The sequence below is a fragment of the Halichoerus grypus genome, chromosome 10 (assembly GCF_964656455.1).
Source record: "Halichoerus grypus chromosome 10, mHalGry1.hap1.1, whole genome shotgun sequence".
Taxonomy (NCBI): domain Eukaryota; kingdom Metazoa; phylum Chordata; class Mammalia; order Carnivora; family Phocidae; genus Halichoerus; species Halichoerus grypus.
Genome location: NC_135721.1, coordinates 85817436 through 85842971, shown reverse-complemented (window position 1 = coordinate 85842971; position 25536 = coordinate 85817436). Strand labels below are relative to the sequence as shown.

The 25536-nt window shown below is 39.0% G+C and overlaps 1 long non-coding RNA gene across 1 annotated transcript in view; it reads left to right on the top strand.

Moving 5' to 3' along the window:
* The window catches only part of LOC144379245 (uncharacterized), a 101903-nt gene extending 94164 nt beyond the window's left edge, over nucleotides 1-7739 (top strand). The window contains exons 3-4 of the long non-coding RNA XR_013441910.1: nucleotides 6602-6685; nucleotides 7611-7739. This is a non-coding gene — a long non-coding RNA (uncharacterized LOC144379245). The remainder of the gene's footprint in view (nucleotides 1-6601; nucleotides 6686-7610) is intronic.
* Nucleotides 7740-25536: the final 17797 nt, after the last annotated feature.

Below are 25536 nucleotides of genomic sequence, written 5' to 3'. Positions count from 1 at the left end.
GTGTATCTGAGAGTTGCTGAGAGAGGAAATCTTAAAAGTTCACATCACACACACAATTTTTGTAACTTTGTATGGTGACAGATGGTAAGTAGACTTATTGTGGTGGTTATTTCAGTGTATCCAAATAACAAATCAATACGTTGTATACCTGAAACTAATATGATGTTGGATGTCAATCATACTTCAAGGAAGAAAAACAACAACAACTGAATTTTGAACACTTATGTTAACTAATGACACAGCAATATTTCAGAACTGTTAGAACTTTAGATTTTATATATTTCTAAAGTTGGTAAAATTAGAGATGCCATGGATATTTAAGCCTGTCCTTTCAAATTATTTCCTAGGCCATCCTCTGTGCTACTATGTAATTTGTAATACATATTTTTACCTAGTTAGTCTTGAAGATTCACCTTTTATTTTGGAGCACAAGTCATTATATGTAATTAAATAGACATAACATATATATTTGTAGATAATACTTTATCCATAATACATAACATATAGAACATAATGCTATATATAATATATAATGTTTATATAACATAATATTTTGTTATGATATGGAATACAAAATCAAAATGTAGCACATGTTCCCAAATATACACTCAAACCAGAGGTATTGGTAAAACTTGATAAAAAATGAGAAAGTGAAAATAAACTCATCAAAAATTCTTGTAAGACATCTTCTAAACTTTCTTTTAATTATTTTCCTAATAAAGTAAATATATAAGGAAACATTTCTAGTATAAATCAAAGTTTCAAACCTATATTAACTTTACTGTTTTTAATTTCTCCAAGTAAAAGTCATGATTGTATGGCTTGACATGGGTTTGTCACAGAAATAGAAACCTGAAATCCAAAAAGTCGTGAATATAGTTCAGGGCATTTGGTTAGCATGTATGAAGTATCTGTGTTGTCAAATACGGATTAGAAAGTTTTGAAAGAGTTAATATCTCAAGGATGACAAATTCCTCCCAAAGTAGAATTAAATTGCTTTTTATTTTTTTACTTTTTTTATTTTTTATTTTTAAAGATTTTATTTATTTATTTGACAGAGAGAGATACAGGGAGAGAGGGAACACAAGCAGGGGGAGCAGGAGAAGGAGAAGCAGACTTCCCGCTGGGCAGGGAGCCCAATGCGGGGCTCGATCCTAGGACCCTGGGACCATGACCTGAGCCGAAGGCAGACGCTTAATGACTGAGCCACCCAGGCTCCCCTAAATTACTTTTTAAAAATGAGTCAGCAGTTCCTTAATTCCCTATCTTGTTATTTTGATTAATAAAAAAGAACAGCATAAAATAGCGTGAGAAATGCATACACAAAATTACCAGATCGTTTAGAAGAGATTAGGTGGGCATTCTGTCAGTGTAATCTGATCGAGGCCATGGAGAGTTTTTCTACAAATGCACAAATATGCATATATTTATAAGCTATGTTCTCACACCAGCTTACATTCATACTCATAAATGATTTAAATTATTTTCACTGAGAAATGTGCCTTAAAGACCTATATGGCTTGAATATGGACTATTTGTAACATCTCATCAAAGTATATATTTATGTTTAAAACAATCTACTACTTAAAATGAGTAATTTACGTACCCCATGATTTAGATTCATGAATTCATGTATCTATGCATTCAATCATAGGAGTGCTTGATAATGAAACTGCATTTAAAAAAATTCAACAAGGTTCAATGCTTAAATGCATTGGTGGATATTTGCCACGTACTTAGATTTTCAAAGGGACTAATGATTATTTTAAATACATACACATGTGGGGTCTTGCCAAATTGCACATAAACAAGGTAACAAACTGAATCTTAGAAATAACCTACCTACGAGGGGCGCCTGGGTAGGGCTCAGTCAGTTGAGCATCTGACTCTTGGTTTCCACTCAGGTCATGATCTCGGTCTTTACCGGCTCAGGGTCATGAGATGGAGTCCTGGGTCAGGCCCTTTGCTTAGCTGGGAGTCGGCTTGAAGATTCTCCCCCTCTGCTCCTCCCCTCATTTGCCTGTGTGCACTCTCTTTCTCTCAAATAAATAAATAAATCTTTCTAAAAAAATGAAGAATAATCCTATCTACGAAAACAAGTAACTTGAATCTTACTACATAATTATTCTCTCTATTGCCTTTCTTAGAGTATAAAACTAACAGCAAATTTTACTTCTCTGTGAGGGACACTCTACTTTGTCCTGACTAGAAATGGATCAACAGAGCAAGTCATTTCTCCTTTCTACTTAATCCTGCCCCAATCATTTCTGAGGAAGAATACCTTTTCCTTCAAAATACATTTGTAATGAAAGAATGCATTATTTTAGAAGGGATGAGCGTATGAAAAGGTAATTTGACTAGTTTTTGAATGAAAATGAGATCAGTGCTAGCTATCAGGGAAAACCATGTCTCTGTTTCTATTAACCTTTTAATGTAAACTGTTTACTTGTGGCAAACTTAGAAAACAGCACTGAAATTCTATGCAGTGAATTAGACTTGACCAATTTTTCTTCTGAGTGATGTTTCCTCTTGGAGAGGGCAAGTCAGCCAGAGTAATTCTGGTGAAAAGCAGCCTGAATGACACATGGTAACTAGACTAACATTTGTGCTTGGTTTCTACAGACAGGTGAGAAAATGAAAGCAAATTTAAAATTAATGCAATTTCATATAAAAAATGAAATTACGTAATCTCTCCTTAGGGATTGTTATAGGCATTAAAATATACTCACCTTTCACCCAGAAAAAAAAATGGGGATTTTTAAAAATGTCTTTGAATCAACCTATTAAAAGTAAATTAAAAGAATTTAAAAAATGCTCATAAATGTCATGGCTTACATTAATGATAATCTTTCACCTATAATATGTGAGGATAACAAGTTTGTATTCATACAAAGGTGTTAATTAATGAATGGCAAACCTTTGCCAATTATTGACACATTCTTCTCTAATCCTGTTATGTGAAAGATTCTAATGAAGTCATAGTTTATTACTAATGATACACTTTGGATTTTTTTTAACTGTGAGATAGGGATTAAAATAATTTATTTGGTTTCAGCTCCTTTTTAAATCACAGCAAGTAAGAAAGCTGCATATTGTCTGCCACACCGTAGGCTCCAGGGCAGGTCGTAACCTCTGCAGGCAAATTCAGGACCTGGCCCTTCACACCTGGGTGACTTCAGCTTTGAACCTGCACATCAGTCCGTTCCTCCCCTGGCAACAAAGCTGTTGGCCAATTATCTCTGAATAAGAATTGTATCGGATCTTAATTTTTAGTAACAAATTCTGATAGTTTGTGAAAAAACAAACCAAAACCAAAAAACAAAAAACAAAAAAAAAAAAACCCACAAAAAAAAACCCCACAAACGAAAACGAAAGAACAATCCTTCTGTCTTTCTCAGACTGTTTCTCTCTAGAGCCAAGGGATGACATAACCCATTCAACACGTACGATGAATGGAAACATTAGCACATTATTTATGTTCTCAGCCTCTGTGATGGTATCTCCTTCATCAAGAGGACTCACTCAACTGAGATTGGACACTGTCTTCCAGCCCCTGGCTCCACAAATCCAGGAAGGAAAAATTTTCGCAAAACTCTGAGAATATCTGTAAGTTGTTAGTTCTATCATAACTAGAATCAATCCTCTTTTTAGAAAGTAGGTTTATAATTGCAGTTCTGGAAAACATAATACATGTGTCTCCTTTCAAATAAAATCATAGACTTCTCGAGAGGTCAGGATGAATACAGTTCTGATGTATCCTTTGGGGACAGCGTGTTCATGTTTCCTAAGATTTGAGCATTGTCTTGAGCGTTTTCAGAACAGAGCCACTTAAAGAACAACAAAACCCACCATAGACTTAGTTATTGTTCACATGGTTTCCCAGTCCGTGGGGTGGGCTGGCTTGAAGTTTGTAGATAATTGTTCTGTAAGTCGACTCTGTGACAAGTTTGAGAAAGGATAACATTGCTAATACTTGTGTCTGCGTCCTAAGTAATTTGAGTTCCCACGCAGGCGAAAGCCTTTTTCTGTCAATATTTGGAAGTCTCGCTTCTCCTGATCTCCTTTCCTGTGGTGCCCTTCTCCTCACAGTCTGTCCTACAACACAGTGACATTCTGCCAGCCCCTTTGCTTCTGCACCATTCCAGAAGCTCTCTAGAAGGGTGCAGGAATGATTGGCAAAGATGCTGACACTCTCCCGTCCCTACCCTCTTCCTTACTCCTTGTTTTTATGCCCACTTGGGGGAAAAGCAGTAGGTGTGAGAGATCCAGTTCCAGAGGATAAGTTGGAGGCTGGATGCAGGAGCTGGACCTCACTATTGCCTCGAGTAAGCTTGCCACCAAAAGTGAGCATCACGACGGAGGCTGGGGCACATCTAGAAATGAAAGCTGTGCCTTAAGGAGCCCTCGGTGAAGAGGAACTGTCACTGGTTTTTCTGACAGAGGCTCTGTTCTGTGGCAAAAGGACACCTGCTCTGAGTCCGTACTATTGCAGAGGTTGCAGGGGGAGGAGGGAGCTGCTCTCTTGCTCCTGGCTGATGGCATATGTTACCTATGTCCCAGTGATGGGCATGACCAAAATAGACAGAGGGGTGGCAAGGAGAAGCCCGCTCACTCCCCTGTCACCTCCATCCAGACTGTTCGTCTATCATTTCGACCCAGAAGCACATTCGCATGATCCCACACCCAGGTTGTATCCCGTGCTTTGAGGGTGACCTACACCCACAGCTCAGTGTCCAGCCCATTGCCTGGTGCATGGGGCCAGCCACACTTTGTCCAGCTGGCTGCCGGCACAGGACTGTCTCTCATTGCCACTTACTAGTAGGCCCAGCAGCCGAGCCCCACGGTGTTGCCTGTTGAACCAACGAGAAAACAGCTTTGGTAGCTTGCCAGAGGCCAGACAGATGGCAGAAGCCGAATGGAGAAGGGAAGCCAGGTCTATGAGGCACTGCTCTAATCCTGGGCACCACCGCTCCCAGTAAATACATGTTGCCTGGAAGAATTCTTACACTTAAACTTGAACTTCATCATTTAGTAAGTGGTGCCACACATCGTTTCTCAAACGGCCCTCCAAACCCCCTTTGAAGTAAATATGAACTTTGCTTCATCGTAGAGTTGGTAAGACTAAGACTGGTAGATGTGGCTTGTCGTGCTGGAGCCCCAGTGAAACAGGGGGCCGCTTCCGATGAAAGTCAGAGTCTTCATCACTTAGAAGTGCCTCTTCTGTAGCTCTCCGTGTCCTTGGCCCGACCGCCCAGGCCCCCAAAATGCTGATCCTTAACTTTGCTCTTCCCAGAGGGTGGAGTCGGAGGAAGGCATTTTCAGTGCCTTTTATGGTGCGGCTGGGCAATTTACACAGCCGATGCCTTTGGTTCCAGAAAGGTGCATCATTCATTCACCCATCAGGAAATATTTATGAACCCCAAGCTACATGCCAGACGCTGCACCAGACAGTGGCCTGCGACGCAGGGGAAACCAGTAAGCCCATAAGAGACTCCATTGCCTATCCCCTTTTCTCAAAATGGAATAGTAAACTAAGTCTTTCTAAAGGCTTACTTTCCACTTTTATGACACATTGCCAAGCAAATCTTTCAGGCTCTATCCCGTCTGGGCTCCACCTCCTTTACCTCCTCACCCGTGTAGAATACCTCCGACCCTGAAGATCTGGGCAGCTGGGTGGAGGTGACCTCAACCAAGGGCGGGGATATGATGGTCCGCAGGAGCGGCCGTGGAGCTCCGCGCTCTGAGCTGGATCTGCTACTTGGAGCCCCAGCATGTTGGGCATGTTCTCGAGGATGTTTTCTGAGCTATGACACAAGAGTGTCCTGAAAGAGTTTATTTAAAGGTGACACGAGATAATCCTTCGAAAAGATTTAGCACAGAGTTAGGCACCAGGGAGCACCTAGGAAATGCTAGTATTGCTCTTTCCCGTGGTTTCAAGGTAAAATGCAGTAATGCATGTAAATAAAAAAATCAATACAATATTAGTGGCATTATCAAGCTGTAGACCAAATAAACCATTAAGATACGAGAATGTTAAAATTTCTGAAAAAAATATCAGGATCTAATAATCAAAATTCTTGTAGCACTTGCTTTGTTAAAAATTGAATACCTGTCGTAGTTTCACAAAACGGGGTGACTATGTTTCAAGGATGCTTTTTTGCGTGCTGCTGCTGTCTTATTTACTTAAGGAGAGATTAAGTAAGTGTGAAAGTGGACCAACAAGAAGCTCTATTATTTTTGTAATACTCATTTTTAAAACCTCATGTAGGTTCTTTGCTCTGGGACCAAAGCAAAAAAGGTCTGCTATTCTAGAAACCTAAAAATGGTACATCACCGTAAAAGAGAACAGTTGCTTCTTTCAGAATTACACCACTAGATGACAAGTAGAAAAAGCACTATATATGTATATATTTTTATAATTTCTTGATGCCTGAATGAGTTCTTGGCATGACAGTAGCATCTGATCATTTAATATGTAATTTAAAGGTTTCCATCATTTTCTTTTCTCAATGACCTCTTTACTTTGAAAAATGTGAACACAATCTGATCTGAAGAAGACACTTTAACATACAAGTTAACCTGCTTTCCCATGTTCACTCAGAGGATGTTATGGGATTCTGGTGACGAGGCTAGGAAACAAGAGATGGGTCCTGTGTTCTGCAGACTGAAGCCTATGAGCAGACAGGTGAGCACTCCCTCCATCGTACTTATTTCTGTCATGCTGTTTTGGGACACACATTTGGAGTTTTTTTTCTAAGTGGGTGCATATTTTTATGCATATCTCATCAGTGGGATTTCACAAGTTGAAAGAAAATATTAAAAACATTTTAAAAAAGAAATCCCATGACAGTGGAGACATCATATTTTGAATATTCTTTGCATCTAATCCAAAAATATATCTTTCTTGGGATGCTCTCTGTTTGACTTTGCTGAAGTCAGGGGTATTTTGGGGAGATGAAAGAAGAAAACCCAATTGAAACACCACCTTTCAATATCGTAGTGAACGGCAAGAAAAAGAACAATTCTCTAATAAGTTTTTAGAGATATTTGGTAATCACGAAATAATAAAATTGTGTCCATTTTGATTTTTGAAATCAGTTTTTGTTTTCTAGATCTTTTCTACAGAATATAATTCATTAGTAAAATAAGACCCTCAGTACTTTTTAGAAAAATTATTTCAATAGCAAGTTTGTTTGACTTTTTTGTTTGTTGATATCTTAAGTTGACTCTGACTCACGGAACTAATTAATTTGGTGTCTCAGAAACACGACCGTGGATTATTAGCTAGATATTTAAACAAGTGTTTTAATGTTCTCATCGTTTTGTTCTTATGCTTTGCCTCAAACTGATCATAGTATGCAATTGTTTTAAAGAAAAAAAAAATTTAAATGCAATGCTGGAGATTAAATCTCATCCTTCATTTATAGATTTCTAGAATAGAGTTTACTGTTAGAAACCAATTGTGTTAGTTTATAGAAGTTTTCTCTTCATTACTTCATTCCTTGGCTAAGCTTTAACTTTTAATATTTAATCATTTAAAATGTAACTCTTAAGTGACAACTGATGAAAATATTTAACACTGTGTATCAATTTCTGAATTCCTCCAGCAGATAGCAACGACTAGCTTACACTGAAGATTTCTCTCTACCTCTAAGAGAATATATGTTCAGTCGCCGCACCATGTGAAATACTACAATTGGAACCTATTCTACATTCAAATAAATAAATTATTAATACTCTGCTGCTGTTAAACAAGCATCACATTTGCGGCATTGAAATTCTGATTTGTCAAGTATTGGGGGATGTAACTATATTAAACAATGTGTCTATGCGAGGGGGAAAATATTCTTTAGGAGGGGGATCTTAATCAGTTTCACGCTGAGCAAAAGAAAATTGTAAACTATGCATTAAAAGAAGATTTACTGAAAGTTATTTTTGCTAGATCCACTGCATTCTAATTCACGGCTACCCTTTTGCTTTCAATGATAATATACGTAATCTTCCAGCCACATTCATGAGCAAAGTTTGATGTGGATTTACACTTGTGGAGCTACATTACAATGGGTAGATTTAAGGTATTATAAAATGAGTTTTTGGATTTGTTACAGAGGTACGGAGCCCCTCAGATACAGGCAGATAGGTTTTCCAACATATGGCAACCACCTTATTATAAAACAAAACAGTGTTAAATCAAAGTACCTGATTATGATTCGCGAGCGCCATGCAGCTCCGATAGCCAGGCTTATATTTAATACCTCAGAAACAATATCATTTATTTTTCTGTCTTCTCTTATCCCTAAGTTATTGGGTTTGTAGGCCTTGAAACCTTAAGCAAAAGGATAAAATACAAATTATAGAAAACATTGGAGTATGGAGAAATCAAATTACATTTTCCACAATCCTGAAAAAGATGGTTCACATTCCTCTTGTGCAGTCTGGGCGAATCCCCATTACCAGAGAGCTTTCGAGGGGATAATTAGTAGTCTTTGGGGTACACGGAGAGCATTCATATTGCGCTAGGAATAGTCAACTGCACTAAAGGGTTAATTTCTGAATTTGAAACAATAATTATCCAAGTTAAAAAAAATTATTGTGAGGATTCAAATAATCAAAAAAATTATCAGGCATTATTTACAAGCAATGTGTATCAGGAGAGGTCTAGAGAGGGTATAATTTATTTCAGAATAGTAGATGGGTTCTCCCTGTTTTCAGTTCTCTTTTAACTTGCAAATTCACTATGAAATTGTGGAGTTTGGGAAGTTGTTCAGGATCTGAACATAAAGAAAAATATAATCACCATCAACAGTAGAAAGCAAATTCCTTTGCAACATCCGTTTCTAATAAGTAAGACCTTGTGGAAACTGCAGGGAATGACAAAAACCTGGTAGTGGGTAGATACATTCAGTTGAGTGTAATAACTAGTTAATTTATAACCAATCAGAGTTAAAGTTCCATGGGCTTGTCTTGGGCTCTCTTATTAACAAGGCTTTAATTCCAGCACTGACAGACAAAAGCTTCGGACCCTAATGAACTGTCTGCTCCGTGCAGAAAGCTGGTGGTAATGTAGAATGTTAGTTACAATAATGATAATCTTTAGTATTTTTAGCTTGTCAGAACTTGCACAGCTAACAACAACCAGTCTTTTACTAAAACTCTACCTCATCAAACTAACTTAATTAGCAATTCAACTCCTTATTTTTGTTTTGGATTCCCCTCTGGCTACTAATTAAAGCTTAATCGAAACCGCTGAACTGAGGTTGTAAAGAATTCATTAATATTAAAATTAGCCCCAACAATTTTTTTGGGGCTGGTGCAATTTGTATTTGTTACTGTCAGGGGTTTGAAACTCAGTTGAATTGTTAAAAAAGCCATACCAGAAATTCTCAGTCTGCCATGCATATGAGCTGAGCACATATGACGAATGCCAATAGTTCTACAAACAGATCATTTCTGACCATACAAACTCAGTCTACTCGGACCATTTAAAAATATATTTAGCCAAAATATAACTTAGGATATTTTTTCTGAGGTCATTCACATGGCTTTATCCTCCTAAGTGGTTTCATATTTTGGATAAAAGAAAGGAGAAAGGGCTCTGGAAAAAATTTCAAGGATTGATTTTTATGTATTATCTTGACAAGATTAATATGTTTGAAAAACGAACAGATTTAGCTCTTCACTTTGATTTTTCCACTTTTTGTAACATCAAAGATTACTCAAACAGCGGTACTGGTCATTCTGAAAAGTAAAATCAAATGAGCACCAAACCCAACTGCTACATATAGGACACTTAAAAAAAAACCAAAAAACTGAAATCTGATCTTTTATCAAGAATGTTTGAAAAGGAAATGTAATACATTTTTTTCTCTAATAAAATGATTATGTCGGTGTATGCCTTCAGTTCTTTTTCATATTTCTTTTGATGGTTTAAGTAGTTAGGTGTTTTTTTTTTTTTTTTTTTAGCTCACATTAAAAAAAGTCACTTATTCAATATTTGGATATTTGTAAATATTCTCAGTTTCAATGAAACTACATTTTGTTTTCCAATTTGTGACATGTAAATGCAAATTGGAAGTGCTTCTCTTCTTGGTGAACAGGAAATGATTTTCATAAATCAAATCCTCTTTTCATTTTAATTTTTGATATTTTAATAATTTTGTGAGAAACATGTATATTTATTTTACCCTTTAGGAAAATTCCAAGTGTGTAGGAAACAAACCTGTTGGCAGTAAAATATACAGCAACTAATACTATTTAGCATATCTTATTAAACCTGAACGTTAAAATACCTTTCTAAAATGAAAAACTTTATCAAAATATACATGAAAATTATACTTACATCTAGGTTTCATTTAGATAACATTTGTGACAAAATAATCATGTGCACATTTAAAAATAAATATATGTCCATTTTAAGCCCCCTGGATTAAATCAACAATGGCATACAAGGCACACAATTTTAAATCTCGGTGACAATTTCCATGAAGTTATTCAAATACATTTTGACTTCTGACAAGAGGATGTAATTTATAAAACAGAACGTGCCTATCGGTGGAAACTAAATTAGCATAATGAGGATACTTTCATTTCTGCAAGCGCAGTTTTTGACATCCCAGTGTGGAGCTCTTAGAAGAAACCGGTAAAAAAAAAAGGTCAATATGCATAAGTAGAAAATTATGAAAAAAAAATACTTGGAAACTTTATCTGATTCGAGTAAACACAAAAATATTTTCAAAAAAAATCATGCTTCCTCATACTGATAAAAAAATATTTCTTAAATGCAGAAAAGTCGAATACAGCCTTCAGCTGCTGTCATCCCCGTAAAGTAAGGGAGGTGTTTTGAGGTTATCATTGCATGACAAGAAACATTGTTTGACATTACTGTTATGCGATTTTTTTTATCAGTGTTTTGAGTTAATTTCCTATTGTGTTTCATATAAATACACTGCAAGCATAAGTATAACCTTTTAAAAATTGTTTTCCAAATTTCTGTTTAGAGTGGAATGAGGGGGGTTGTTAGCTGAGTGATTTGGGTGATTGGAGAAACATACAGCAAATCGTTAAGGGAAAATGGATGTTTTTTTACTTTCAGCAATATCAAACTGTATTAACCAGCAGAAATGCTACTTAAACCATTAGGTTCAAACCTGACTTGAGAAAGAATGAAAGAAGCCACAAGTTCTCTGTACAGTATTCGAAAAAAAAGATGGAGCAGTTAAGCAAGTAAAATCAGCAACTGTATTTGTAGCTTAAGTTACAAATATCATTTGCTTCAAACTTGGAACACAGGAAAATAATGATATTTTCCCAAACACATCTCTAAAATATTACTGATATTTTTTGGATGCATGTGAGTTTGTCGGCCTTAGGTAAGCTATGAAATCACTGACATCTATATAGTCATACGAATGCTTTCATCATTTTATACCGAACCAGATTGGCAAATGCTACTTCGCAACGCAAATAGCTACAAAGGGAAACTTCCTGAAATTTTCTCCTAAAAGGCTACAGAGGAATGTGTATTTACCCAAGGAATTAATGTATTATATTTCAGAAATACGGTGACGTCACTTTGTCAGGAATGGGACAATTAAATATGAACGTGGTATAAAAATGATATGATTCCAAAGTAGAATATTGGCGATGGCTAAGAGATTATGCTATTTTAACTTTATTGTTTTAACTAGACTTTTATCTATAGCTTTTTTAGTGAGTCAACATTCCTTTTATTTATTTTTGATCTTAAGTGAAAGCGAGGGCATTCCTCCTGCACGATTAAGCACATCATTATTAGAATTATACAAAACCTGTATGTTACACTTGGATCCCAAGTTAATATTTCAATTTTTTCCACTATATCATCCTTGTTTGTCAGTACTTGATACTTTTTTTAATATATAGGTTGGAACCACTATTACATTTTCAATATTACAAAGATACAGTATATAAATATATCATTTTTGTTTTAAATGTAGCATTGATCTTAACTAGCATTGAGTCTTGTTACAGTGTTTTAGGATATCATAGAATAATAATCAGCAAAGGAAGCTATACCTAGCATTGATATAAAGATTCATTTTCTTCTCTTCTGTTATTCCTCCTTTTACTATATATGCTTAATCCAAAAAGTGGTATTATTCCTCAAATATTAGTAACAAAAGAAAGAGATGCCATAATTAATTTATATAGATATGTGGTACAAATACCACTTAATATTTATTTCTATAAATGGAATTGATGGTAAAGGGAATTCTGTCATTGTGAAAAATCAAATTCTATGAAATTAATAAAATGCTATATGTAAAATAATGACTTTTCATAAGTAATATATAAAATGGTTTTCTGAACACTTCACCGTGATTTTGCAGTAAAGTAATACCCCGAGAAGAAAAACTTGGTTTGTGTATATCAAGTACCACTGTCCTTTTTGTATCCTATTTTTCCTATGTGAGGACAGACGGGAAGAATGGGGGGGGGGGGAAGAATAGGCTGGGGTGGGGTAAGGGAGGACAGAAGGACATCTGGGAGACACAAAGGACTTGAACTGGCCTCAGGGTCTGCCATCAAATGCTGCATGGTGACTCAGCACTTACCACTTGAATGAGTTCACTGGAGCTTATCTTTACTGTTGTCCCCTGGGTCAGACCTGTGATGTGACTACTTTACAAGACATTTTTTAGAAAGACTCCTTTCACTATGTCCTACCAATTACAGTGTTGGAAAGTTAGCAACAGAAGGCATTATGGAAGGGGGAGAGTGGAATGGTGGTTGCCAAAGCCTCAGGGAGGGAGAGTAGGGAGTTAGGGCTTAATGGGTAGAGTTTCAATTTTGCAAAATGAAAAGAATTCTGGAGAGGGATGGTAGCGATGGCTGTCCAGCCATGTGAATGGGCTTAATGTCCCTGAGCTGTGCACTTCAAAATGGTTAAGACAATAAATTTTATGTTCCGTAGATTTTGCCACCATTAAAAAATAAATATAACAAGAAGAGAGCTTTATTGGAAAGCGATGTAACTTACATATTGTGAGCAGGAAATGAATGAGCAATAAAATTTCCAACAGCTGCAGCCGGAGGAGGATCCTCTGTGTGTGTTTTAGGAACAGGATCGGGGTCTCTGCCCTGGGAGATCAGGACCTGGAGTCTGCAGTCCCAGAGAAGCCCTGTTGCCGACCAGGACAAGGAGCAGGGTGGCGTGGGGACAGCGTCCAGGGTGGAGAAGTGCCACCTCGGTTAACTGACAGTGGGCCGTTCACGGATAAGGTTTTAAAGTAATAGCCAGGATTGCTCAGATCTGAAAAACCAGTTAAAAATCAAGGCTCTTAGCTCTAACAGGAATGAGTTAACGAAGAAAGTTTACGTTTTGAAATGTGAGCCAAGGCTCTCAGTGAGAACGAAAATTGTCTTTAAAAGCTTCTCCTTTTAAGGGAAGATCATTATTTCAATATGGAACGCAGAGAATAGGACAGTAGGCCAGTGGGCCTCTGGGCGGGAAGGAAACAGACAACAAATAAGACAACAGGATAGTTAGTCAGGTATAGGTTTAACCTGCAACTGTGTCACCATTCTGACAACTGCAGGATTGCATTGGATGAAACCTGTGGTTTATATGATAAAATGCTTGCTGAAGTTACCTAGTTAGTAAATTGCATATCATCCTTATTTCCATACTGTAATTTAAACTGTTGTTTAAAATTGGATTATGGAGTTCTGCAAAGCCTGAATAAAGATCCACCTCAGAGTCATTAATAATAAGGATCTAAACATTATCAGATCAAAATAACATACCCTAGGTGGGCAAAATGTGCCCCTTTCTGATGAGTTTAATAGGACTTAGTCCTTTCTTGACTTTATGCACGTTACAGAAACATGTGAGAAAATCCAATGATTTGTTGTCAAAGATTAGGAGTAAATGAATTATAGCCAGAATGCCTAACAATTAGGAGTTAACGTACCTGTATAATTAAGATCAATTCTACAATTTTTCAAATGATTTGCAATGGCTCTGTAACCGAACATTGCAACATATGTGTTTTTTTCCCTTGTAATTGTAAAACACACACAAAAGTGTTAAAGCTTAGCCCCACAGCCCCCCACACTCTTTACTCATGGATTTACAACTGTCCAGATCATTCATTGGTCTATCAGCTGAAGGATTACAAATAACAGTCCTTGTAACTGGAATACTTACTTCATTTTGGGTTTAAAATTCATTCTTCAAGTGAACCTTCAAAGCCTTGTTTTATTACAGTCTACTATTTCTTTCCTATTTCTTTTAGTTGTGCATTTAAATACATACTCTTCACTTATTTTTTAAAAGATTTTGTCTTTACGTCATCTCCACAACCAATGTGGGGCTCAAACTCACAACCCCAAGATCAAGAGTCCTGTGGTCTACTGACTGAGCCAGCCAGGGGTCCCATACTCTCTGCTTTTAAAAAGCAAAAACTTTTGAGTGATTTTTGACACACATTGCATTTTGATGTGTACCAAAAAAAAATTTCCTTTATGGAAATCTGTGAAATATTTAAATTAAGTTTATTAATCCCTTCCCTAAAACGTAAAACATTATAATAACATCACAAAGATAATGATATTTTTCTCCTTGGACTTCAAGAAGATATGAATTTCAAGCTCAGCTTAATAAGAAGTGTACAGGTATGCACAGATTACATTAAATTAACAAAATTATTTTAGTGATTTTGCTGTTTCTTTCTTATCTTTAAATTGACAACGAATGAGCATCTTCCTTTTCTCTGGATCACATATAATTATGGATAAAAATTCTGAAGAGTTTAACAAAACCTTCAAGGTTTGTTCAATAACTCCTTAAATTTTAAATAAATAATTTCAAATAATTTTTTATTAAAAATAAAAAAAAATTATCTTTAAATATATAAAGAAATATATGACCAGTCACATCATTTTCCCATTAAGCTTCGTTTGCAATGTTCAAAGCAGATCAACCACATTTCGGTAAAGATTAATGATTTAAAATCTTGATCATAATGGTGCCCATTGCAAAATGTCTCTATTTCTGTCAGAATTCATAAATAAAATTTATTGAAGAAGTCTTGAATTAATTTCACTGATTGGTTTATGTTTGATTCTTCAGCAACAGCTAATTATTCTCAGCATATTATTTGTTATGAAATGTAGCCAGCATCTCTTAGTCTTTTTACTTATGCTTTACTCATAGGACAAATGCTGGGGATTTCTCAGATGATATCAGATGATTTAAGCCTTCATTGTAAACCTGGCTTGTTAAATTGTTTTAGGGATATTCACAATGTTCTAATACAATAAACACAGACAAAAGAAAAACAACACTGACACAGCCCGAAGCAAAGGAAATTATTATCTAGCTATCCTTTCCCCTAGAAAACTCAAGAAGGATACACATAGAACTCAAACGATGGTGGGTCCAAAATATATTTTTAAATCCAATCACTCGAGGAAATCAGTTGAAAGCAGATGAACTTACTCTCAACCTGGCACACTATTTCAGCCCCACAATTATGACACCCTTCTGCTAATACCTCTTATGCAACCTCATTTGGAATGTTCTCCACAACTGTTATTAGGAACACTTATGTAGACAATTTTAACCCAAATCCAACTCCGTCTGCATCATCCAGGAATCCAATCATTTGAAGCATTTAGGTGAGGGGGCTTTTTCAGTGACAGATTTGACTTTACTAATGTGGGCTTTTAAATATCATAATGGCAAAAAAAATGAAAGAGGAAGGGGGAAGATAGATAGGGATAGGGATAGAGACTGAAATAGAGATGAGGGGTGGGGGGAGACAGATTGAGAGCTCCCCCTTAAGAAGAGCAGCTATTAGTCACTTTAAGTGTGGGTCCTGCGTGAATCAGTGGCTGAAGATGCAGTGGGAAGAATGGCAGGGGCACCAGGGTGAGAAACCATCTGCCCCATCAGGCACCGTGGCAGTACCCTGGAGTCCCATTGCCTTCTTTCCAGATCTTATTTCTCATCACAGTGCTTCCTGAGAAAGCTCCGTTTAAGCTCTTTCAAAAATGGAGAGTTACCAGGAGTCGCAAGGTAGCTCAGGAGGTCAAGATCCCCACGAGAAAGAAGGAAAAGGGCAAAATGGACCTTGGTTTACAAGCTTTTAGGATACAATTAATTATGTGTCAGTCACTTCAACATCACTATCACCAAAACGTTTCTTGGTGGCTACAGTTGTATGATCAGGAAAGCGTGTGGCAGAGAGTGTTGAAGAAGAGTTAAATGGTACGTATGGGAGAGGGAATGAGAGAAGAAGAGAACAGTGAACTTTTGCAACCCCCGTTAATATTCATCTCACAGATGGGCACAGCATGTGCCGACCGGCACACCTGGGCTGGAGAGCAGGCTGCCTGGATTTCTTGGGGACCCTAATATAATTATAAACAGACAAGTGGAGAGATGCAGTAGGTCAGCCAGCAGGGCAAAGGGGGAGAGGAAAGTGCCAAATTCTCAAAGTTTCCCAGGGAATAATAATATCCACAACTTTCCTAGCACCTTTCATCTGAAAAAGAACCAGAAACAGATCTGTCATCAAGGAAACAAGGTGTTAGCCAGACTCCATACTCACTCATTGCTCTGATTTACATTTACCCACATCACTTATCTTTTCTTGAGCAGATAAGAGAAGTCTCTTATCATTCCCCAGAAGTCCTTGTCATTCCATGTGGGGTCGCGCAGGGAGGCAGATGGAAAAGATATGAAATCGTTGGATATTGGATTTTCCTTAAGAGTGGTATTTCAGTGGAACTTCAGTTTGCCCACAGGGTAAGACGTCCCTGTTTTTATCCCTCATTCACTCCCTAGTGGAGACTGTCCACCAGTCAGGCCCGATGTGCTGCTCAGACTCCCAGTGTGAGGATCAGGGTCCCAATTCTGGAGTCTTATCTACTTCAGGATGTCTTTATCCACCTTTGCGTAACCTTACCGTGTTGCCCTTTTTCTGCCCAGATCATAAGGATGCTGTCCTTTGAACATTTATCATAGGGAGGTTGCTTTCTACAGTGGTATTTCGTATTGCTAGTATCTCAATTTGTGTCTCTTTTTTCTATTTCTATAGGTTCTATCTTTCTCTCCAGTGTTTCTAACTTTCACATGGCTCTGCATTCTTTGTGGAACTTAGTTCCGTCTGGGAGTAAAAAGGATGAGTGTTTTAAGTTAATCTTTGAAGACAGACACAAAGGAATTGTGCTCACTCTAATTCACCTAGAATTAAATGCAAGTAAGTTTTTCCGTAAGTAGACGTAGGAGTGGACAATAACATATAAACAAATAAATAAAGATGGACAGGTAATATTGTATTTGGTTTTCTAGTTTTGACTTTGAAAGCCAAGCATGCGAGAAGGCCAGGATATCAGTTTGATTGCTTTGGGCTATGAGTTTTAGAAAACCCAACAAATGGTGGCTTTAAAAAATGTTCACTTATTATTTAGTTAGTGAGAGATCCTGGATCGGGAGTCCTAGCATTGCAAAAGCAGCTCACCAGCCTGAAGGCCCCAGATTCTTCCAGGGCATCTGCTGAGGCTACTTCCCCAGCCTTTTTCTTTCTTCTTCTTCTTCTTTTTTTTTTTTTTTCTGGAAGCTTCCTTCCTCATTATGAGAGGATGGAGGCCACAACTATAGGTATCACATCACATCCTTGTCCCAGAGGAGATAGGGGGAGGGTGCTGACCCTCAGGTACAAGATGTTTCTCAGCTCCTTTTATCAAAAATGGAAAAGCTTTCTCACAATTCCTCCAGCAGACAGTTCCCTCTGACCTTAGTGGCCAGACCTGGGCCATATGGCTCCTATCAAGCTGCTGTGAGGGTAATTTTCTGGCTTTTAGCCTCTCCGATGGGACCTAGGATGGAAGAGGGGCTTGAGAATGGCTATTGAGAAGCTAACCTGCCGTAACCGCTCCAGCTATCCTTCTCAGCAGGGGCATGCTTAGAGTCCTGTACATATTTGGAAATATGGTAATGACTTCTGTTAAGTAAGGATATTTATTTTATGGGGGGGGGGATAAAAACAGCAAGGCAGCAAGAACAACAAAAAGATGCGAAGAATTAGAAATGAAGCCTGATCTCTTAAAGTGAGAAGGAATTTTCTGTAAGCAGAAGGCATACACACACACACACACACACACACACACACACACACACACACACACAATATTCCCCCTCATCCATGGGGGATAAGTTCCAAGACCCCTAGTGGAAGCTTGAAACCCATGAATAGTATTGAAAATATACGTATACCATATTTTTCCTATACATACACAGCTACCTATGATAGAGTTTAATTTATGAATTAGGCATAATAAGAGATTAACCACAACTAATAATAAAGTAGAACAATTATAATAATGCATTGTAATAAAAGTTGTGTGAATGTGGACTCTCTCTCAAAAGATCTTATTGTGCTTTACTCGCCCTTCTTCTTGTGACAATGTGAGAGGGTAAAATGCCCAGGTGGTGATGAGATGCAGTGAGGTGAATGACGTGGGCTCTGTGACGTAGCCTAATACGTCAGAAGGAGCGTCATCTGCTTCTGGACCATGGTTGACAGCGGGTAACTGAAACCAGGGAAAATAAATCCCTGGATAAGGAAGGGGGAGACTACTGTAATCTAGTTAATAAACAGGCTCGTTTCTTAGTGAGATTTACTAACAGACCTTCCCCACAATTTGCATTTATTCTCAATAAATTAACATCTATTAGATCATTATAGATAATCTGGATAAGCATTTACCTCATACTCCAGGAAAAATTGGTCTGATTAGAAATAAAAGAGAGCAAAATCTAAGTTTGAATAAATGAATTCCTTTTTCACCTAACCTGTGGGGCGAAGAGTGGGTGGTTTCTTTCTTAGAGAAAGAAATCATCAAACAGTGGACAGGAAGTCCTATTGCACGGGATCGCTTACAGCAACCAGCAGCAGCAATCAGTGAGTCACCTGCCACAACCAAGAAGTGGCTGTGGCATGGCTTTTTACTCAACTAAACCATGTCACTCAGCACAGTGGGAGCCGGGAACACCCAGTACCAATAGGGACCCCCATTTGAGTAAGCTAATTCCTCTCATGGGATTTCCTCCTGCAATTCAATCAGTATTTGAGTTTAGTTTCAAAAGCTTGAACCTGGGGACTTAGAATTCCAGTTCTGAGACCATATGGGGCATTTCAAGGTAAGACTCACTTTCACAGAGTCTTCTGGAGAATGTGAGTGTGAGTGACGAATGCTTGCTAGCCCTTCAGACCTAAGCTTTCTCTTTTCTTCTGTCCCGGGTGCTGCCAGCTCACTTAATCATTGGTAAGTTCAGATTCATTTCTCCACTTACAGAAGTTAAGCGCTCATGTTTTTTTCCTTCACGGTGGATGAGTGGAAGAGCTATTTTCATCCCCAATCGCTGTTTTTAATTTTTTTTCTCTCACATCACTAACCCAGAGTATACCCATCCTTCCTGACACACTTAATTCTCTGTGCTTCTGAAATGACCCAGAACTAGCAATGATTCATCACCTGGTTGTCCTAGTTTCCGGTGCCATCATAATAATACCCACCATTGATCCTTGCAGAAATTCAAATGGCTGGTTCTTAGTGTTACTAAACCCATTTAACAGGTGGGGGAATTGGAGCACAGTGCGGGGGGAGTCAACTCCCTCAAATGGCAGACCTAGGATTCGCACACATGCCCGGAGCCCTGACTCTCAACCACGTTCTCTGTGACCCCAAGGTAGGGTCAAATATAGAAGGAGCCTCCAGGAATGGAGGACCACCTTCACTCCACCAGGACACACTCCCTGCCTCTGCACCTGTGGCTCTCCCAGACCTTCCTTCTGTGCCACTCACCTGCATCTCTCCTGGCCATCTGTGTGGTGAGCAAGCTGATGTCGTTGGGAAAGTCCTGGCCAGGACCTGTCACCAGGAGCTCAGCTTCAGCCGCTCCTGGAGTCCCTTGGGAGAGACCCTTCTATCTCTGCACTGTTTCCTCATCTCTACCTGAGAGGTTAAAGCACAAACACCAATAGCAGCGTCCCACACCTGCCTCCTCCTAGCACAGGCAGGTTGAAATGCCCCTTCTTCAGGGAGGTGAACAGAAACCAAATGGAGTTTCTTTCCTTCTAGATTTCCTTGGGTTTTAATTTGAAGAAAAAGAGAGAGAACTGCAGGGGACCAAGCCATCTTTCCAGGGATTCATCAGCAGCCCTCGCCTCCTGCGGCTGTTCTGATTAATGGCTGCACCTCCCGCCGAGTCCCTGTAATAGGTGTCAGGAAGGTGTTTACTCAAAGTTTTACACCCAATTGTCGTGAAGGTCAAAACAATAGGGCGTCTCCCATACAGGTTAAACATCTTTTTATGAGTACATACTCTATTAGAGAAGACTCTGTGTTTTCAGGCGGCTAAACTCAGTGGGTTCTTCCTTCCAGGCTGACTCAGCAGGTCCCTGGTGGGGATCGGGGGCCCCAGCACATCAGCAACATTGACCCTGAACTGGCCCTTGGGCCTTGGGAAGTTAACCAGTGAGCTACCCGCAATCTCTCCAGCTTTGGCTCATGTGTCCAATCTGCTTTAAAACTCGGAACCATTTTATATACCCAAACAAGTACTATCAAAATTCCCTTCCCAGGGAAGAGCCATTCATGCAAAACAGAGATGGCGTAATTCCTTCAAATTAAAATGTCTCCTTTTGTCACATTAAACAATGACCTTGGACCCACAAAGTCATTTTCCTCTCCCTTATTATCCTCCACCAATTTTCTCTCCCCAGCCTCTCCACCTCCTGCACAAACGGGCCCTAAGAAACAGAGAACAAAATGCCACAAATTGGAGATACCGTCTCCCATCTGCTGCCCACAGGTGTGTGTTGGGGGGCAGGGGGGATTTTTGACCTTCTTTCTGAGGAAGAGGAAGCCAAAGGTCTAAGTGAATTTCCTAAATGTCAGATGCTTTCAAAGTGCTGCCTTATGTTAGTTCACACCATGCCTGCAGCCGTCTTCAGCTCTGGTTCTTCCTGTTACCCATGGGGTGTTTTCTGCAGGGCCCACAGTGCAAGGCTGGACCACAGCCCAAGATCAGAAGAGCCCGCTGGAGTGCATGAAGAACCCTCCAAGAAGCAGGGACTCCTATAGCTTTCACTGGGTTGATTTTAATCTTTTCAAAACCTTCCTGGATCTAAAAGCATGTTTCTCTTTCAATGAGTACCCATGCTGCCCTCCACCTGTGTGAATGGCCACGTCTACTTCTCCAAGTAGGGAGGTGACCACAGTGCTTTTTTGAACCATTATAGCTACTGGATGTGACTTGAGATAATAACAAGGCACGTGTCCAGGAGGAAATGAATTCTGCAAGTACTTATTGAGATTTTATCATCTGTTGAAATCTTGGGGATTAAGAAAGATGGAAGATATGCAATGAAAAAGAAGGAGGAGGAGGCAGGACGGGAAATGGAGCTGTGGGGGGTGGTTAGACATTGACTAGTAGAGATAAGAGGGAAGGGAAGGACCCCGGCAGGGTGATAAGCCCTTCACCTGCATATAACCCTAGGACCATGACCTAGCTTCTATCACCTTCCTCATATATGGATGGGGACACTAGCATCTAGAGAGGTATAGTGCTTGCTGTGAGCCATGCTGGCCATGGTTTACTGTCTTGTGCATAGCTAGACCTGTTTTGCTGGATGACTCTAGACTCAGCTTGTGAAATGACATTGCCAGGCATAGGATGGGATCAGGCAAGAAGTTAAGAGTTGTAAACAAAAGAGCACGATATCTAGTATTGGAGATAAATCTTTCTAATGGTACGTGAGCTGAACGTGGGTATCAGGCCAGGCCTGGTGAGTGAGTGGGGAGGTGGATGGCAGGCCATGATGTAAGTCCTACAGAGGAAGAATTTGTGAAACTCAGTCAAGAGACTGAATATACAAATGGACAATGGCCAGACCACATACAGAAATAGAACTCTGACTCATCATCTACAACAACCAGTCCAGGAAAACAACCATGATCTCTAGTAACGTTTCAAAAAGCAAAACGATGACCCCAATGATCATCAACCTAAAATGGCCAGGACTTGATTGATAATTGACAACTTTTCTAATTTTAGTCCCCATTTCCAACTTGGGACCAGCAAGGGAAAGCCAAATGTGAACCCCTAAGCAATCACATAGGACACCCCACGACTAGCTAGCTTGCTTCAAGAGGCCCCACTCCAACAGCCTTCGATCAGGACATACAGAAAACACCTGGAGCCTTCTCTTTTTCCCACCATAAATCTCTCCCCGTCCTCTGCCTGCCTTTGAGTCCCTGCCAAAATGCCAGCAATGGTGACTGGCTCCCTTGCTAGACCCAGCTCTGCTAAATAGCCTTTGCTGGTTCTCATTTGATTGGTCTTTGTTTATGTCCACATTGTAAGTGGTCATAAGATGTTGGGACAAAAGGAGGGGGCGTTGGAGGGGGAGGGTGAAGCTGAAGTTGCTGAGGCCAAGTGGTTGCTGAGGATGGAGGTTTCACCACGTGACCCAGGGCATGAGAAGGAAAAAAGCAGGGCTTTAGGAGAAACTGGACCCAGAGAAGAGTTCAGCTGTGAATTTCTTGGATTTCTGGGCTTGTTTGTTTCTGTAAGCATGACACCTATAAAGAAAGGTCCTTTGTTTTTAAGGCTACTATTTAAGGAATTTTTGTTATATATGGGGTTCTGAGCTAAGGACCCTACATAGTTTTATCTCATTGAATACTCGAAACAAAAACATTAAGTGGAAATGATCTTTTCCACATTGAAGATGACATGAAAGCTCAGAAAAGCAAAAGATAATGGGCACAAGATCACAGAGCTGGTCAGAGTGAGGATATAAACTCAAGTCAGACTGACACACCTATGCTTTCGTCCCTCCAGTATCGTGGGTGTTTCACCAACCACGTGGCCACATGCTTCTGGAAAATGGACTCGAGTGAAGGAGCTTCAGAGTTAGAAATTGACTTTGAGAATCACTTCTGTATCCTTTTTGTTTTTTTTAAGATTTTATTTATTTGACAGAGAGAGACACAGCGGGAGAGGGAACACAAGCAGGGGGAGTGGGAGAGGGAGAGCAGGCTTCCCACTAAGCAAGGAGCCCAATGTGGGGTTCGATCCCAGGACCCTGGGATCATGATCTGAGCTGAAGGCAGACAATTAACAACTGAGCCACCCAGGCGCCCCTCACTTCTGTATCCTGAACATGAGCTATCATTCTACATCTTAGCCCGTGGATGGCATCTGATATGTTTTAGAGGTAAAATGACATTTACATTGCTAATGACCTCTTTTTACAATGACACGAAAGATGAGATTCCATGGTATACGGTGTTGGGTTTGTACAGGAAGACCTTGTCAGCATTTTCCCTCTGCCATTCCGAGCTTAGAAAATTGGGTAATCTAGTCAACCTCTCTGGTCATAGATTTCTTTTTTTTTTTTCTCTTTATGCTAAAACTGTAGTGTAATTCCTGTCTTTTCTATCTGGGGATGAAGTTGTGAGGTCCAAATGACATCATGGGTAGGAAAGTACCTTGTAAATTATAAACTGCAGTATAAATGAAAGATAGACTCAAAATAATTACTATAACTATAACTAATTCTTGATTTTGCATGATTGTAAAAGAGGTATCAGATTTTACGAGAGTTTTTTTTCAAGTGCCTGCAGCCCATTCACCCTATCTGCAAACAGGCACAAGTGTCTCACATGTAATAACATACTACGTGGATCACTTGTTTTGCAAATAGGATGTGGAAACTGCCGAAGACCCAAGTACCAGCTTTGCCCCCATACGTACGATAGTGTGACCTTCAGTGCCTGATCTCTCGGAGCTTTAAGCAGACAGGATCATCTCTGTCCAGCCTACTTGTGAGATTCCCATAAAGTAATGTATGGGGAAGAGCTCTGTTGACTGTAAATGCTCACATAAATGCAAAGTATTATGTTGCTGCATTTGACAAGTGCTATTTACATGCCACTTACTATTATTGTGGTTATTATTATAGTTGAAAAGTAGAATGCATTTCAGCAACCAGCGATAGAGGTAGTGAACACAAACTCCCTGGGTGTCTCACTCCCATAAGTAGACTTCATTTCATTTGGGGCTGTATATTGATATAATTAACCTTCGCCATATGATGAGCGTTGCTTTTAATTCTGGATACATAACAGAATTATTTCATTGTATTTACCCCTATAAGTAGGACCTCCTTGATTTCTAAATTAAATAGCATTAAGTAACATGCTTTCAGGCTGAGTATACTTATCATTTTCCACAGATATATTATGTATGACTTAATATCTTTCTATGTGCCTAGCTTTAGCTAAGGCCTAGTGGATAGAAAGCTTTTATTTTGAAAAAAAAGTTAATATTTAAGACAGAGAAGGGAAATAAAGAATAAATGCTCCTTTGGTTCACCTATAAAATCAACCAATTTACTTTTCAACAAGAAGAATTTAATAATACTTTATCTATCACCTGGTGTTCATTTTTCACCTCAGGGTATCATCTTAACAATATTTCCTGATGATTCTCAAAATAAGTGTTTTAATCTCTGGGAAGCTTCATTAGATAATTTGTACAAACATTAAGTAACCAAGTTACGTGAACTGTACTTTGGGGTACGTGCTGTCTTTATGTTCTAAGAGTCTTAGCAAGAGTCTTAATTCATTTATCATTCTATGAGAATGATTCTTCAGGGACCACAGTTTGCCAGAGACTTCTAGGGATCCCGTGGCTGCAAGGGACAGGAACTCCACCTATCATAGCGTCTTTCTGCCCTGCAGCAGCCTCCCCACAAAAGCACCCCAGGTGGCTGGGTCTTGGCCCTCTTAGCTCCTTAATAATATAATATAAAATTAAGTTTTATATTATATTATTTCAGCCCCTGGGGGAGAGACTTTAATTATGCTTCCTCCAGTTCCAGGTCCACAAATTCGGGGTCAAGTTCTCATTGACTTAGTTTACTTAATTGCCCACCCTTGGATCGATCGACTGGGACCAGGGAGCGAGGCCAATAAATAATAAGATAACCCTTTTAATTGAACTGTGAAACTAGGTGGTGGGGAAAGGGGTCATTCCTACAAAGGCCTGATGGGAAAGGTCACGGTCAGTTGACCTTTGCAATCACCATCTTTCACACAGTATCTTGGACGGAATCTAAGTTCATGAAATGATTAGAATTTATTTTATTAGGAAAGTTCTCCAATTATCTAACACATGAAGTTGTGGAAAATTCTGTGGCAGAGTAACTACCATGGTAGCTAGTGCCTGGATGTGAGTACGATCTCATTTAATTCTGACAATAGCCCCGTTATCTTCATTTTACAGTGGATGGATCTGTAGCTCAGAGACACATCAGCAGCTAGCTGATCTTGGGGCCAGGACCAAAGCCACAAATTGCTCAGGAGTAAAGCTTGTGGCATATTCACCATTAATTTTTTTTTTTTTTAATTTCTTTCCAGAACATTTATGCTAAATTCAGATCCATCTTTTTTAATCATTTCAGTATCTCAAGGTTT